The sequence below is a fragment of the Taudactylus pleione genome, unplaced genomic scaffold (genome assembly GCF_031769625.1).
Source record: "Taudactylus pleione unplaced genomic scaffold, aTauple2 ptg000113l, whole genome shotgun sequence".
Taxonomy (NCBI): domain Eukaryota; kingdom Metazoa; phylum Chordata; class Amphibia; order Anura; family Myobatrachidae; genus Taudactylus; species Taudactylus pleione.
This window is the reverse complement of record NW_028284515.1, coordinates 3938330-3956565: the sequence shown is the minus strand read 5'-3', so window position 1 is coordinate 3956565 and position 18236 is coordinate 3938330. Positions and strand designations below refer to the sequence as shown.

The 18236-nt window shown below is 40.7% G+C and overlaps 1 protein-coding gene and 1 pseudogene across 1 annotated transcript in view; one reads left to right on the top strand and one right to left on the bottom strand.

The window, feature by feature from the left end:
- LOC148525058 (carbohydrate sulfotransferase 9-like) overlaps window positions 1-18236 on the top strand; it is a 79387-nt gene that overhangs the window by 18823 nt on the left and 42328 nt on the right. The window lies entirely within an intron of this gene.
- LOC148525060 (5S ribosomal RNA) lies at window positions 14738-14856 on the bottom strand (annotated as a pseudogene).

Genomic DNA, 18236 nt, shown 5'->3' with positions numbered 1-18236 from the left:
TCATATGCGGTTGCAGCTGACAATTTTTTGACCAACAGCTCTTTGCATAGTTTTAGATTTTGGTCTCTTAGAAAACTCAAGCTGGCAGTGTCTGAATTAACTTCACGTGTGGCAAGTTCAAAGGGTTTGAGAACCTTGCACAACACAGAAATTATTCTCCACTGTGCTTGAGTAAGGTGCAATCCCCCTCCACGGCCTATGTCATAGTCCACTGTATAGGCCTGGATGACCTTTTGCTGTTCTTCCATCCGCTGAAGCATATGGAGAGTAGAATTCCACCGAGTTACTACCTCTTGCTTCAGCTGATGGAAGGGCAATTTTAACTGTACCTGCTGGTCATGCAATCCTCGACAAGCGGTTGCCGAATGTCTAAAATGTCCGGATATTTTGCGGGCCACCATGAGCATCTCCTGTACGACCGTGTCACCTTTTAAAAAAAGTTGCACCACCAAATTAATTGTGTGAGAAATACATGGGACGTGTTGGAATTCGTACAGATGTAATACTCTTACAATATTGGTGGCATTGTCCGAAATCACAAATCCCACGGAGAGTCCAAGTGGGGTAAGCCATTTAGCAATGATTTCCCTGAGTTTTTCTAAGAGGTTCTCAGTGGTATGCTTCTTTGTGAAACCAGTTATACAAAGAGTAGCCTGCCTCTGTATCAGCTGTCTTTTGGTAGATGTTGCTGCTGCTGCTGGTGCTGTTGTAGGCAATACACCGACCCCAGTGGGCTGTCACAGTCATGTAATTCTTAGTTTGCCCTGTCCCACTTGTCCACATATCAGTGGTCATTTCTGAGGACATTAATAAGGTTTTTTTAATGTCCTTGTACAGATTTGGAATTGCTCTTCTAGCGAAGTGGAATCTACAAAAGATCTGGTAGTGAGGACACAGGACCTGAATTAACTGTTGAAAACCCACTGCAGTAAGGGTGGATACTGGACTCACATCTAAAACCAGCATAGCTGTTATGGCATCAGTAATCTGCTGTGCAACTGTGTGATTGCTGTCATACTTGTTTGCCCTTGCAAATGATTGTTTAACAGTTAATTGTTTTTTGGAGGATACACTACAAGTAGTCTTCCTTCTGATCCTTTTCTGGGATGAAGATCCACTGACAGCAACAGCAGCAGCAACAGGCGTAGTCATCAAGGATCCTTCTGAGGAATCACGGATAGGAGAGGAGTCAATCCTGCTTCGAATACCAACATTTGATGCAGCAGGACTACTTGTGATGACGAATGAGGATGTTGATGATGCAGGTGTTGGTGTTGGAGATCGAAGGCGCTTGGATCTCACAGAGAGGGAGCAGGTAGGTGACACTGGACTTGTTACGTTTTGAGTTTTGGAACTTGGCAACATACACTTTGATATTTGATGAATGCGCACCAAGTGATGTAACAAGGAGAAGGTTCCTAGGTGGTTTAAGTCCCTCCCTCTACTCACTCTTGCATGGCAACGGGCACATATGGCTTGACAACTGTTGTCCGGATTGGGATTGAAATAATTCCACACGAGAGAAGTAGATTTTTTTGTCTTTTGTCCCGGCATGACAACAATGGGCTTTGGCTTTTTCAAACCATGGGCAACAGCTGTTGCCTTACTTACACAAAGGACATCCTCGGCATCAACATCCTCATCACCAACATCTTCATCATCAACATCCTCATCATCCTTAGCGCCTTCATCCACCGAAATATCCTCCTCCTCCATGTGCAATTCCACAGAAGCATCCTCAATGAGTATGTGTGCAAGATGTTGACTGCCCTTCCCCACATTTACAGAGGGTACACAAATGTTGGAACGTGGAGGATCCTCCAGTATACTAGTATTTCCTTTCAATTTTTTTTATCTTAACTTCAGTAAAACTTGCTTTACCATATTGACGGTGTGACTTAAGCCCTGGGGCATAGGCCTTCATAGAGGACGAGGAAGTTGATGGCATTGCACTGCTGGTGACACCTACAACATGTGGTTCTTGAACTGGCTCTCCTGTCATGTGACAGCCCTCCATATTTTCTGCGGTATTGAAGCAGTAGCCAAGGTGCAGTTACAAAATTCACACATATGCAGTCGTGCGAACTCAGACAAATATTAGACAAAAAAAATGTATTTTTGTTTTATTACAGCTCCAGAACTTGGGCCCAGAGCACCGATTGATGACGACTAGAGTCGGGCTGCACTACGTTGCAACTTGTGTTGCTGGCTGGATCTTGTGCAGTTAAGCCTAACACACACACACACAGACAAAGATTAAAAAAAAGACAATTTATTTAAAAAAAATTTCAGCTCCAGAACTTGGGCCCAGAGCACCAATTGATGATGACTGGAGTTGGGTAGCACTAGGTTGCAACTTGCGTTGCTGGCTGGATCTTGTGCAGTTAAGCTTAACACGTACACACACACACACACAGACAAAAAAAAAAAAAAGACAATTTATTTAAAAAAAAATTCTGCTACAGAACTTGGGCCCAGAGCACCGATTGTTGACGACTGGAGTCGGGCAGCACTATGTTGCAACTTGCATTGCTGGCTGGATTTTGTGTGGTTAAGCCTAACACACACACAGACAAAGATAAAAAAAAGACAATTTATTTTAAAAAAATTTCAGCTACAGAACTTGGACTCAGAGCACCGATTGATGACGACTGGAGTTGGGCAGCACTAGGTTGCAACTTGTGTTGCTGGCTGGATCTTGTGTGGTTAAGTCTAACACGCACGCACACACACACACAGACAAAGATAAAAAAAAGACAATTTATTTTACATTTTTTCAGCTCCAGAACTTGGACCCAGAGCACCGATTGATGGCGACTGGAGTTGGGCAGCACTAGGTTGCAACTTGCGTTGCTGGCTGGATCTTGTGTGGTTAAGCCTAACATGCGCACACACACACAGAAGAATATTACACAAAAAGACACTTTTTTTTTTTGACAATATATATATATATATATTTTTTTTTAGTCCAGAACTTCGGTCCAGATGGACGCAGCACCAGCCCAGATGTATCTGCACCAGCCCAGATGGACATAGCAGACAGCACAGCACCAGACCAGAATGGATCAGCAGCACTAGCCCAGGACACAGCAGACAGCACAGCAGACAGCACCAGCCCAGAATGGATCAGCAGCACTAGCCCAGGACACAGCAGACAGCACAGCAGACAGCACCAGCCCATAATGGATCAGTGCACCTGCCCAGGACACAGCAGACAGCAAACAGCACAGCACACAAGCAGGAGCAGGAGCACCAGCACCTCCCCCAGCCTACACTACCCACCCTCCCTGTTCACTCTCCACAGCTGGAGTGAAATGTCATCCGCTGCATGGTCCCTTTATACTACATTGATCATAGAGACTCTGCTAAATTCGGATGGGTTTGGATCTCTGAGATCCGAACCAGCTCATCTCTACGTTTTAAGGATATTCATGTTTGAGCACAGGTGACTTTATTAGTACCCCAGTCAATTCGAATTAACCATCTGGACTCAAGCATGGATACCCTTAAAATCTGGACTGTAATGGTATAGTTTGAAAACCTCTGTTCTAAATGCTTTAATCTCTTCTGTCTGTTTGCGCCTGACTTGACCTAACTGATGTCTTGGGGTACTACTTTGATTGCTTTATGCAAGGGCATCGAGATGGGGGGGAGTAGGTGCTACTTACCCGAGCCTGTTGAAGGGGCCCGGCAGCGCACCCCCTGCCCCCGCCCCAGCCACCGCCGCTGCTGTTAAGTTTGTGCAAGGAGAGAGACAACTAAGTGCTGCTGGAGCAGCCTCTCCCCAGCCCAGCACACACGCTGCTGTGATGCCATAAGTTCTCTCTCTCCCTGCATTATATGCGTGAGGGTGGTGCGATTGTGCTCCCACCCCCGTACACCTGCGTCCCGTGTGTGGCGCACCAGATGCCAATCTATTGGTTTTTTTTTGTAAGGAGGGGTCTAGCCACACCTCCCCAGTTAGCCACACCTCCTTTCTGTACCTGGGTGTGGCAGAGCTGTCGGCAGCCCTGGCTCTATGACTATACTTGTCAGTGATTATAGCCCATAATGGTATCAGATAGGAGTGCTGTACTAACTGAGCCTTCACGACATCCTGCTGTATCAGTGGAATGCAGTATTGGAGCCTCTATAGGCAGTTTCTCAAAGAACAGGTGTGATACAATGGCAAAATAAATGGTACATTACCATAATACACAGTGATTTATTGGAAATAAGATATTTTTTTTTTTTAAGTGCACTAAGATTTGATCATCATTATTTATTTTCAGAAAATAATTAGATCCTTGCTGACATGGACAATTTAACTCAGTTTATTAACATAAAGCCTCTATGATAAATATTCCTTTAATCATCTACAATAAGTAACTGAATTAAGCACTTTCGAAACATTGAAACATAGAAACATAGAATTTGACGGCAGCTAAGAACCACTTGGCCCATCTAGTCTGCCCTTTTTTACCATTTGGTAACCTCAACCCTTTGTGATCCTCAATTCTTTGTAAGGATATTCTTATGCCTAGCCCAAGCATGTTTAAATTGTTCTACTGTCTTAGCTTCTACCACCTCTGATGGAGGCTATTCTACTTACTACCCTTTCTGTGGAGTAATTTTTCCTCAAATTTCCTTTGAACCTACCTCCCTCCAGTTTCAGTGCATGTCCTCGTGTTCTTGTACTTCTCTTCTTTTGAAGAATGTCTCCCTCCTGCACCTTGTTAAAACTAGGGATGTGCCGGCTCGGATAGGTTCGACTTTTGTCCAGGAATGATGATGTTCGTCCATGTAAGATGATGTTTTGCCTCTTTCTGAGTTCCGTTTTTTTTTAGGGAAAAATCCGAACTCCACGTGCAAACTCGAACCTATCCGAGCCTGCACATCCCTAGTTAAAACCCATGATATATTTGAAAGTTTCTATAATGTCCCCCCTTTTCCTTCTCTGTTCCAGACTATACATATTGAGATCTCTTAGTCTTTCCTGATAAGTTTTGTGATGTAGGCCATGCACCATTTTAGTTGCCCTTCATTGTACAGTCTCTAATGTATTTATATCCTTCTGGAGATGTGGCCACCAGATCTGAACACAGTATTCTAGATGAGGCCGATCTATACAGTGGCATTATTACTTCTTCCTGCTACTGATTCCTCTCCCTATGCAACCAAGCATCTGATTTGCCTTCCTCATTGCTTTGGTCCCCTATATAATTTAGTGCAATTACAGTGTTTTCTGATCATCCTAATTATGGTTAAACATGATATTATAAGAGTGCTTCTGTCATTTATGTAGTACAGCAACATCTATAGTTCTCAGCATGTGGCGTATTTTGCATTAAAGTCTACTTTGGTGCAACCAACAGATCAAACTATTTTAAATCACAATTTTATATAAATTTACAAGAGCGCCAATCTTTCACTGATTTTGCCACAATTTACCTTACAATAATAATGTAACTTTAAACCAGATCAAAAAGTAAAACCTCTAACATCTACAGCAGTGTTGGACAATCTGATACGTTTTAATTGCCTCATCTTCAAGAGGGCCACATATTACCCTTAATCGCAGTAAGTAAAAATACCACAGAATTACTTCTACACCTCAATATCACTCATCTCAAAATCTTCCCACGTTCCTCTCAGATCTTCAACATGCCACCATAATGCTCCAAAATTCACCCATATGACCTCAGACTCCAGCAAAATGCCACTTAGACCTCCCACTTGCCATAAAAGATGTTCCCACATGCCCCAATTCACTGGGAGTGTACCATTGACCACTCAGTACTAGTATTTTAACTTATATAATTACACTAATTAAATAATTCATTTTAATTTTTTTTTAATGGAAGCCTCTAAATTGGAACTTTATTCTGAACAAAAATAAGATATGATAATACATTTTTTATGCATCAGGCTAGATCATAGAACTAATATTAAGGGTACAAGTGCTTTAAATTAAGATTATGCTGCAACATAGAAAGTGATGCAAATTGATTGGTCACCAGACACAGCCACAGGTTTAAGGTCATGAACAAGCTGATAGTATTATCTCAAGCGCAGATTCAACATCAAAACACACATACTGTATAGGGGTCATTCCAATTAGGTGCGAGTTGCAAGTTTGGTTCATGAAACTCGACAACTTCGCACTCGAGAATTCTCCAATCCAATTAAAAATGCCTATTCGCTGTACTTGCAGCGGAGGTTTGCGAAATGACTGCCAAATGCGATGTGAGAGATGTGCATGAAAAAGTGGGTAGACCCTCCTGGATCTCCAAAAATTGATAATTTTGTTAGCCGGACCATATAGAAGGCTGTTTGTGGGCATTAGGAAGGTACTGAAGGGTTTTAAGTGGTGTCAAATGGCCACAAAAAATGCAAACAAAAGTAGGAAAATTTGATTTTGGGGTACTTGAGTGCACTTTGAAAAATAATAAAAAAAATTATAAAGAAAACCTTATTATTTTTCAATTGAACAAATACTGTAATTAAATTTGGGGAGCTTAAAAAAAGTTGATTTGTGGGTAATTTCAGGCCATTTTTTTAACCCCCAAAAATGACATGTAATTATGGGACTAATTAAACTAATTGGAAACTTCTAATTACCTAATTAGTCATTAGGGTGGGTGTCCAAGTGGTTGAGCATGGTGTCCCGACATTATAACCTTACAAAAAAAATTTTACTTTCCATCTCTCACCCTCAGGGAGATGCGAATGGAAAAGTGCGAATTCAGGGCCTGATTCAGAGCCACTCGTAAGCGGCCGCTCGTTCGCTCTGAGCGATGTTCGCACAACTGCGCATGCGTATGGGTCGTAATGCGCATGTGCAAACCAGTCATTGCGGTTGGAAATCGTGTGCTCGCAAAACAGCGAGGGACTGCTAATTTGATTGACAGAATGTACCGTTTGTGGGTGGTAACAGGGGAAGGTGTTTGAAAACGGGGGAGTGGAGATCCAAACACAGGCGTGCCTAATGGTCAAAACGGGCGTTTAATGGGAGTGCATAATTAGTAAAGGAGCGTCATCGACCACGTCACTTGGTTGTCTTTTAGCCTGAACTGCTCGCAGTGATAACGGTAGGAAAAAGCTACCACAAGCACTGCGAGCAGTTGAGATGCCTGTCGATGTACCTGATTAATCTAATAAATACCGGAGATGACGTGTGATGCAAACGGCAAAGGGGCATCTTTACAAAATCGCATTTTTCGTTCGCTCGCTCAGACATAGAGGCGTCAACAAACCGCAAAGAGCGAGTGCTCAATTTAAATAGCCGGCCCCTTTTTTGGAAAGACCGTCCGCAAATAGCGTCCGGGTCTGAATCAGGCCCTCAGTCTGACTGATTCAGTGCGAGTTGCTAATTGGATTGCAAAATGAATTCGCTATGCAAAAAATTATAAGAGTAAATAGCAACTTGCATCTCGCAGTTCGCACCTAAAATTGCAATACTCTTGTTAAGTGGATTATTGCTTAGACCAAGTCCAAATAAACAGTGTCCCAAAGACTCACTAGCATATCTATAAGAGGTGCAGCATGTATGTACATAGGCTCCTGATTTAAAGGGGTCCACAACCCTCACACTGCATCCACATTTTCTAAACTCTCACCCTATTACATTTGGACCATGGTGTTGAAGCCATATTTCTGAAAAATATTTGCTGAGAAAATGTCACCAACACCATTTTCTTAGAGATATTGCGCTTGCACAGTAGATTCAAGCATAGTGTCAGAGTCTTTAGAGCAATTGTTGGCATGACTTTTTCCAAAGGGTGGGGGGCACAGAGATGGCACACAGGCACCCTTCTCTCCTCCTCTGATAAAATGCATTTGTCTGCGTTGCCTCATAGGGCAATATTGTGCAGCTTGTGGTCCAAGCTCCATATGCAGTCATAAAAAGGTTGCTTGTTGATTCACAGGTTTCTTGTAAGCTCAATGACCTCTGCTGGGTGACATCAAGAGCACTGAGTGGTTGCGGGGTGAGTCCATACAATGTACCTGGGTCCGAGGACAGATTAAGAGAGGAGGGTGTCTGTGTACAGTCTCCATATGGGCCCCCTCCTCTCTCCACTGCACAAATGCGAATAGACTCTGTCATTGTACCACAGTCTACTGTGCATGGGAGGGTCTCCAGTCCTGTAATACAGATGCAAAAGGTCCTGAGAACATGGCAGGCACTTCATTTTCCCAGTGATTTGCACAGTGCCAAAGTGGGACTCTGGAGAGGTAAGTATACTAAAGTGGATGCAGGGGCGTGTGTTGTGGGCAGAGCAGGGTGTAGGGGGGGTCTCAGCCTGCCAGGAATGTGCACCTTATTGTACATAACACCAGCATTAATACAGATTCAAAAAAGGCCTGACCACACTCTTCTGTACTCCCCAGCCAAGGTACTATGAATACCTAATGATCTGTATACCTAAATGTCGCTATTTAGCATTGTAAGTTGCACAAGAAATCATTGCTTTACAGACTTTGAGTGTGGTTCCAAAGCACAAAAAGTTATTATTCATATAAAAAGCATTTAGTTACATGCTGTGATCTAAATACAATTAGAGCAAAAAATTATACAAAAACCATGTACAGTCGATACATACGCAAGCACACCGGTCCCAGTTACAATCAGGTCTGTGGTCATCCATGAGAATGGCTACTAACTAGGACCGGGACACAGGCTATATACCCTCACAGATCATGATAACAACAATGTAGACAGACAAACATAATTCCATTGGTTCTTGCTCTTGGTCTTTGTAGTACGCTGTAGTTCATAGGACAGTTCACTAGGGGTATGTCCCAATTCTCCAGATTACATTGTCTTTCTTTAATTGATTTAAACTAGATAGAGATACTACATTACAGTGTATACATTCTAACCAATAATTTCCTATATACCATAACCATCGAACGCAAGATGCGACTCCCTCGCTGATAGATTCAGATATCTGGAAATAAACAGTGTGTCAGTTTAGTACCAAACATGCCATGTCTATCATGTTGTATACCATTAATATCAAATACATACATTTTACATCATAATTAATAACTTTAATATAAACCATAATGTGCAGGAACCTTTTATGAGTGCGTGTATATTTATGGTTATATGTAAGTATGCGTTGTGTCTCTACATGCAGTGTAAAAAGGTGCGCTGTATGATTTTCTATTTACAATAGCAACTGTATATATGGGTGCATGCATTGTGGATACACATGCGATCGTTTAAGTGTATATATACATATATATATATTAATATATATATATATATATATATATACACAGCTTCAAACAGTCACTGGCTACTATCAGTATTACTTCTGTCTGAGCTAAAACATGACAGACAATAGAGTTTGTCCTGTTCATAGATGGAGCAAGCTTTGACAAACAGTCTGATAATTTTAACAAAAGGCTTTCCTATGTTTATTCAGAATACAATTGTCAGTCCCTCTTAACCACATCAGCATGGGACACAAAGCCTACAATTTCTAACGATAGCTAAACGTCTGACAATTCTTTCTAAATCCACATTCAGAACACTCTCTCTGAGGGTATCAGTGTTTGTGTTATACTTCAATTGCCACAGACATGTTTCTATATGTGAAGTAAACACTCACAGTATCTTTGTATATTCCAATTACTAGTCCCAGACATGTCCACAAGACTTGTTTGTCAGCACTGAATATATGAAGTCTTTAAATATGAGGGTTGTTCAAAAAGTAATGCCTAAATGCTCACAACTCAAATTTTATTATAGATACAGATTTGAAAATTTGACGAAAAATACTTTGAAGTTTTAGTAACAGAATGACTCTACTCAAAAAATTCACCATCTGCCCTCAAACATTTTCTCTACCTCTCAACCCAAGCTGTGAATCCACTTTGGAAAAATTCCAGTGGTTGGTGTTTGACCCAGGAACATATGGCATTTTTAACAACCTCTATGTCTTCAAAATGTTGACCATGGTAACAGTTTTTGAGAGGGCCAAACAGATGAAAGTCAGAAGGGGCCAAATCAGGACTGTATGGTGGATGTGGCATTATTGCCCACCCCATTTTGGCAATGGCCGCAGATGTTGCCATTGAAGTGTGAGGTCTGGCATTGTCGTGGTGTAAGATGACATTTGGTAGTGGAATTGTTGACCTTTTTTTGCAGATGGCTTCTTTCAGCTTCTTAAGTGTAATAATGTATTGATTACTGTTGATTGATCAGTTTGGTTCCAAGTAATCGATGAGACTAACACCTCGGCAATCCCAGAAGAATGTGGCCATGACTTTGTTTACACGGATCGCTGTGATTTAAACTTTTTGGCCTAGGTGAACTTGGGTGTTTCCATTGCTTTGATTGGGCCTTTGCTTCTGGGTCATAAAGGAATACCCAGGTGTCATCTCCTGTAATGACATTTTTCAAAAACGTCTCAGGGTTGGCTTCAAAGTTATTCAATAGGTCATTGCATACTTCCACCCTCTGGGTCTTATGATCCCTGGTTAATTGCTTTGGAACCCATTTAGTACACACTTCACGATATCCCAAATCATTGATTAGTGTTTTTACAGTGCCATGGCTACATTCAAGTTCATCACTGACATCTCTGATGGTCACACGATGGTCTTTCTGAATCAAGGCATTGACTTTGTGTCGGTTCTCTGCTGTCACTGCAATTGAAGGTCTGCCACCACGAGGTTTGTCACACACGGACGATTCTCTCGATTGAAAAAACTTCATCTACCATCTGACATTGCTATAGTCAATTATACACTCACCATGCACTTTTTTCAGTCTTCTGTGGATTTCTGTAGCACTGCAGCCTTCTTTTTCCAGAAATTCAATGACGGCTCTTTGTTTCATCTTGGATTCCATGGTATTTCTTGGACTACCTAAACAAAAATACATATGTAGCTAGCAGTCATAATAAACTACAAACTAACAAAGTTTCAAATAAATATTGCATATTATTTCAGAGTTATGACCATTTAGGCATTACATTTTGAACAACCCTCGTATATGTGTATTCATGATTATGTAAAGACTTTAACAGTGTGCAGTAACACGGCAGATGTACACAACGCAAAAATAGTGCCGTGCACAATAATATTATACCGACTACGCCAGATTTCAACGTGCAAATATTATTTTTACAATTTAGGTCTCAGCCAACCATCCGGCTTCGACAGTACCTAACCTTGGCCTGATCATTTCCTTGGCATCCCTGTGTGGCATAATTTTGTAACAGTATACGGCCCAGAAACACATAGTTAAACCAGGGGCAGATTAACAAAGGAGGGGGTTCGTGTGCAGCAGGTCACTCCCAGTTTGGCAGTGATTTCTGCAGCACCGATGGATAGGTAAGTATCATCTATGGGCGCAGGGTGTGCAGTCTGGGGGTCTCTGTGCACCACACACACTGCATTATACTGTAGATGCGCCAAAGAGTTAAACAGAAATAGAGAATTTCTCATTGAAGTCAGGAAGATGGGAGTCAACAAAGATACTACTGAACTGAATGATCCTTTATAAGTAAAAATAAATTCATTAGGGAACAGTCTCTACATATTGGATACTTATCTCCTGCATTATTAAAGGCTTAACTCCCGGAGGTCTGGGGAGCTGGAGGTCTGAGAGGGTTGTCTACTGTCTGGAGTTTCCCCACAATTTTGGGAGCGTAGACAAGTATGATTGCATAATATATGATAAACAAAATAAAATGCAAATCAGCGCACCAGAACAATGAAGCTAGATAACAATCACTTTGTATCACTTGGACCACACCTTTTTTGAATTACGCAGAGAACTGAATTGATTGTATGAATAACCACTCAGCACTTTGTGTCACACCTTTTCCAATTGCATTTTATAGGCTCATAGATAAAATTCATAAAAATGATGTAGTGTAGTAAATTCTAAAGAAGTTTATACACCCTGGTGACTTTAATTGAAGCCAAGTGTAGAATACATTTCCCTACCTTTTAAATAGATGTCAGGTGGTCAGGGAGTAGTAGGTTTTAATATTCTTACTTTACAATCACTTGGTAGTAAGGAATATCATGAAGAATTTAGTTCTAGGATCCTCAATTTTGTACTCCCATGTATTGGTTTACAATAAAACAATATGATTTAATAAATTAAACTCACATATTACACTGAAATAACACAAATTAAATGCACTGTTAGGTGCTCTTATAGATGTATTCCTACTGAAGATGTACAGTATAGTAGTCATATAGAGTCAGCAGAGTCTCCAACCAAATTCTTGCTATTCCTTCAGATTCCTTTCTGGATAGTGAAGATGGCATTGGTGTAGGTTCCCTCAGTATCGCTTAACGCATTTCTATATTAATATATCCTTTTCAAATGTGTATATGAGGATCCTTAGGTGTTCATATTTATTTACATTAGCCACCTATCATAAAATGCCTAAATAGGTCATGTGGAAAGCTATCCTTATTAATTAATAAGCCCCAGCTTACAGCAGCGGAGTCAGAGTGGCCAGATGCTGAGGAGATCCATGTCTTGGTGCCAATTACCCCACATTCACGCAATCAATATGCACCACCTTCAGAGACACGGCAACCAGAAAGGAAGTTCGCTGCATTTATATTTAAATAAATTCATTATTCATGAATAAATACATCTGAGAGAGATAAGAATCATGGTGCATAAATACGTAGACTTTATGGCATATTGACATGATGTTTAATCCCTAGAGCCTGATCAACACAAGATACCAATCCACACCAGCAGCAGCAATAAGAGGCATTGCAAACCTCACACGTATACAGAAAAAGCAAAGAGCTTCAATTGTGTATCTTTAATCAATATAAGCCGATAAGCATATAGCATATATACGATATTTATTACATACATAAAATACAAGAAGGTGCTTAGTGGTTAACACATTATCTGAAATGTCACCACAAGGAAACAATCAAGGGATATATCAACAATATTCACCAATGGTTCATACATTTTGGGTACAGACAGATCCCACTTTCAATTCTTTCTGTGAATCTCCAAGGACAAATGTCTCCCCTGCCCTTGTAGAGCTAAAAGATATAAATAAATCAGCATAAACAAGTACTCCAGAAAGATAAAGCAGCTTCAGAAAGGATAATCACTGCGGTCCTAAGCAGCCCGCCAATCCCGGGTAAAAGGGGGCGTGGTCTAATCACAGGAGGCGTGGCCATGTCCCCTTAGGTAAAAAAAAAAATACAAGTTTGCAGCGCCGCAACCTGGCACATAACCAGTGGGGGGTGTGGTCAGCTTGATCGCTCCCCTACAGGCATAGGAAACTGCTGTGGCTGCTTCTTAGTATCAGGTAAAACATAAGCTTCGCTTAACGCATTTCCGACCTTAGTGGGTCCTTCATCAGAAGCGCTTCTTTTGTGGAATTCTTTCCTTTACTGTGCTATTTTAGTGTATATGTGGATGTATACGTATTCTCACAGTATTTGTGCTGCATGGTGGTTTTAACTGCGCACTTTTTCAGACTTTTTATATCTTCCTCATTACATAATAAACATACAATTTTTTTAAAATGTCAGTAGACTTATAAAAATAAACTATTACATAAGTCTAAGCTAATTCTTTAGAACGTAGTAGGTGTTATTATATGTTACATTATTGTATTCACAACAAAAATGTTTTTTTGTTTTCAATTGTAGTTCACCTAGATATTAGAAACAAAACTCAACAATGTTTATATATTTTTTGTGGGATATACTATATATATAGAATACACAAGGCTGGCACTCCACACTAACTAAAGAAAACCGTGCCCTGGTGCCATCAGAGGTAAAACACCTAATTAATACAGTCAAAGAGCGGTGACACTCACGGATCTTGTAGCCAAAGAATGAGCCAACAATTGTGTTGTGTAGTTCGACGTTTCAGTCACAGAATTACTTTTATCAAGAACAATCACATAAGGAATTACACGTACCTTTATACAGCACAATCTCCATGAGGATCAATTGGCACAGCCTCTGTCTCCGGGCTAGTGACGTCATCCATGTGCGTCACTAGACGTCGTCCAGCTCAATGCTGTGTGCGCAATGACGTGTCCCGTCTCTGGCGCTCCCCGCTCTGCGATGACGTCAGAGCCCGGGTGTCAGACATCATGTCCCGTATGGCAATGTGCAACTGAAGTCAGCTGTGCATAAATAGTAACAAAAACACATTTAAACATCGGGCCAAATATGCAGCCCATCAGATGATACCTAAACACGTGACATACCACATACCATATATTCGGATGTAACACCGAAGAGTGACATAAGACCAACAGAAGCGGTGATCAGAGAAAAAACCAATACATATAGGGGGACTGGGTGTGACACAACAATAGAGTACAATATAGACACAGACTGACTAAATGAATGTGAAAATAGTTGTATACTCGTGTTTAAATTCTAAACAAACCTAATATTGAGGCAAATAATTTGGATATCATAAAATATAAAAAGTATCATAGATCTGATAAATTCTCTGGAATGGAGACACACTGATTTGGTAGTGCTCCTGTTTAATCAAGTGTGTAAGTATCCAAGGGGTCCTATATTATACAAGATAGTGGCAATCTGGCACGGTACAGGACCGCCTTAAACAAAATTAAAACAAAACTAGATGACCCCGTTGTAATCCTTTCATCAGGTAGGGCACTCTTAACATTGAGACCAAGTGGTGAAACTCCTGAAAATAGAGGTAGAAACCGAGGGGATAAAGTCCGGATAGCCCACAAAAAATAGCCGAATATTATCCTTACAACACTCAGTCTTCCTGGGTGGTCTCCCAACCTAGTACTGACCAAGCCAGACACTTTTTTGCTTCCAAGATCAGATGAGATCGGGCTTTTACAGTGCTGTATGATTGTAAGTATTGAGTCAAAGCGTTCATTTTACAACCCGGGAAGTCCTCCTCAAAGAAAACCCCTGTAAGGAGTATACACCCAGGTCATTAAATGTCTCACAATGCAACCCAAGGAGTAAGATACCCAATCAGTACAGTCATCATGTATTACTAGCCTATAGCTGTCATATATGTTGTAAAAAAAAATACTACACCTAAGATCAACCAGTCCATATGGGGACACCGTATTCATTCTATGTATCCCCCGGGCTTCAAGTTGGAGCAGTTGTTTGTCTCTGTCCCCTCCTCTCTTTGATACTGGTACGTGATCTATGATTTTGTAGGAAAGAGAGGCCAAAGGATGTCTTGCTTCTTTGAAGTGACGAGCCACTGGTTGATCACTTTCTCTTCCGTCAATGGCTTGTCGTGTTGCTGTTCTGTGTTGGGCCATCCTAACACGCATGGTAAATGATGTCTTTCCAATGTAGGCCAGACTGCAAGGGCATCTGATGATATATATAATATATTTGCTGGTTAACACATGTCTGACTGCAAAGCGTTTCCATGAATGGGGATGTACTACGTCTCATCCAGTCTCTAGATAGCCACAAGTGCATCCTGTGCATCTGTAGCTACCTGTTTTTTTGGTTAAAAAATGTGTACCAGGTTCTGTTTTAAAGGAAGAACAATCATTGCGTACCAGCCAGTTTTTGAGATTCCTGCCTCTTTTGTATCCCAACATGACTCTTGAATTTTTTAATGATTTGAGAGCAGGATCTGTATTTATGATAGGCCAGAGTTTCTTGGTTGTAGAATTAATATGATTGCTTGCTGTATTATAGTGGTTGATGAACAGCATCGTTTGTTCCTGATTTGGGTGATCCTTAAGTTCTTGATCTGTAGAACCTGGAGTCCAAGCTAATGCTTTCAATTTAGCTACAGTCAGTTCTTTCCAACTGTAACCTCTGCTTAGGAATTTAAGCATAATTTTGTCTATGCCTGCTTGCATACAGTAGATGTCATTGGTAATTCTTTGCACCCTCAAAAATTGAGAATAGGGAAGACTTTTCCGAAGGGATACTGGATGGTGGCTTTGTGCGTGTAATAGGGTATTACAATCCGTCGGTTTATTGTGTATAGATGTTATAAACGTAGTACCTGTCCATTTGATCGTAACATCCAGAAAATGTGTATCTATGTGACTACAATCAAAAGTAAATTTGATATGCTCATGCATGTCGTTAATCTTAGTCATAGCATTAACAACTTCAGTTTCTGATCCAGACCATAGAACAAAAATATTGTCTATCTATCTCGTAAACCAAAGTTGATTGCAGTTGAAGTCGTCATTATCAAAGAACAAAACTTTTTCAACAAAAAACATGTAAGTGTTGGCAAAAGCCGGTGCCACATGTGACCCCATTGTGCATCCTCTTTGTTGTCGGAAAAAGGAGCCGTCAAATAGAAAATAGTTCCTTTTTAAAGCTTTATCTAATAATTGTACAAAAAACTGAATATTAGGCCCCTGGTATTCTTCTTGGGATTTCAGGAATCTTTCCATATACTCCAATCCTTGTGAATGTGGTAAACTAGTATATACCGATACCACATCTATAGTACACATTAACAGGTTCAGGGGTAATTGGCTCAGTTGACTAAGTTTGTCCAAAAATGTATTTGTATCCTTAAGAAATGTTGCTTATTTGCAAATCAAATGCTGGATGTAAAAATCAAGATATTGGGAGATAGATCTATAAATCGACCCTCTTGCTGATATAATGGGGCGGCCTGGGTGAGAACATAATGACTTATGGACCTTGGGAAGTGTGTATAACAGAGGGACCAACAGTTTTTCTGTTAATAATCTCTTACACATATCTTCAGTTATAATATGGTCGGAGCTTGCCTCCAGCAGAATGTTGTCCAGTTCTTGTTTATAGATGGTTGTAGGGTCTTGTTTCAACTTGCAGTATACATTTTGATCACCTAATTGACGATAAATTTCCTTTTTGTAGACAGAGATATCTTGCAACACTATTCCTCCACCCTTGTCTGCAGCGAGGATGATGATGCTCTTATCTTCACTTAGGGATTGGAGAGGTAGAAATTCTCCTTTTGAAAGGTTCCGTTCCTTTCTTTTGCTGTTTTTAAATTCCGTCATGACTTTGTGATCTAGTAGTCTGGTAAAGCTTGTAATAGAGGCACTGTGGCTTTGTGAATCAAAAGAGGATTTTTTATTTATTGGACACTTGGAATAAGCTGGTATTTTCACTATCTGCATAGAATTCCTTTAGTTTGAAACTGCGGTTAAAACGCCAAAGATCCTGTTTCCACTCAAAGCTGTTGAATGAGCAAGTGGGGACAAATGTCAGTCCTTTATTCAATACACTCCTCTGTGAGTCAGTCAGGGGTCTACTTGATAGATTAATAATTAGGTCCTCCTTTTCTCCCTCTCCCCCTGCCCTCCATGTCGCATGCGGGCCCTCCTTCTGTTCTGGCATGCGTGGAAACCCCTAAAGGGGGTTTATTCAGTTGAGGGAGAGGGAGGGATTCCTTGTCACTCTGTGATGAATTCACTCCTGCTGATTCATCTGTGTCAAACTGAAGCCTCAGTCTTCTGTCATCATGCACACAGCATTGAGCTGGATGCACATGGATGATGTCACTAGCCCGGAGGTGGACGGAGGCTGTGCCAATTGATCCTCATGGAGATTGTGCTGTATAAAGGTATGTGTAATTCCTTATGTGATTGTTACATAATTGTTGTTTGATAAAAGTCATTCTGAGACTGAAACATCAAACTACACAACACAATTGTTGGCTCATTCTTTGGCTACAAGACCCATGAGTGCCACTGCTCTTTGACTGCATATATATATATATATATATATATACTGTGTATATATATATATATACCTATAGATTGTAAGCTTGCAAGCAGGGCCCTCTTACCTTTATGTCTGTCTGTTATTACCCTGTTTTGTTCTATCAATGTTTCCAATTGTAAAGCACAACGGAATATGCTGCGCTATATAAGAAACTGTTAATAATATAGAATTTTTTTGTGCTGGTTTGATACTACTGTTATGTTCCCGGTGGAACGAGATAAGGTTCTTGGATACAGAAGGTTAATTAAGCCACACAAACCAGTATCTTGAAAAAAGATATAATTTATTACAACAGATAACAAGATATGGAACAATAATAGTTACTTAGTTTCGGAATATAAGATGGTTACATGATCCAGGAGCCTCCTCTCAGAATAGAGCTGGAACGAACAATATCCTAGCCACCAGCTGCAGTCTCTGGTCCAGGCATAGGGCAGGCCACTGGAATCTCCTTTGTTCTTTGTTTATATAGTATCCTACTTGCATACCCATCTAACTCTTACTAATATGGGCATAAACCT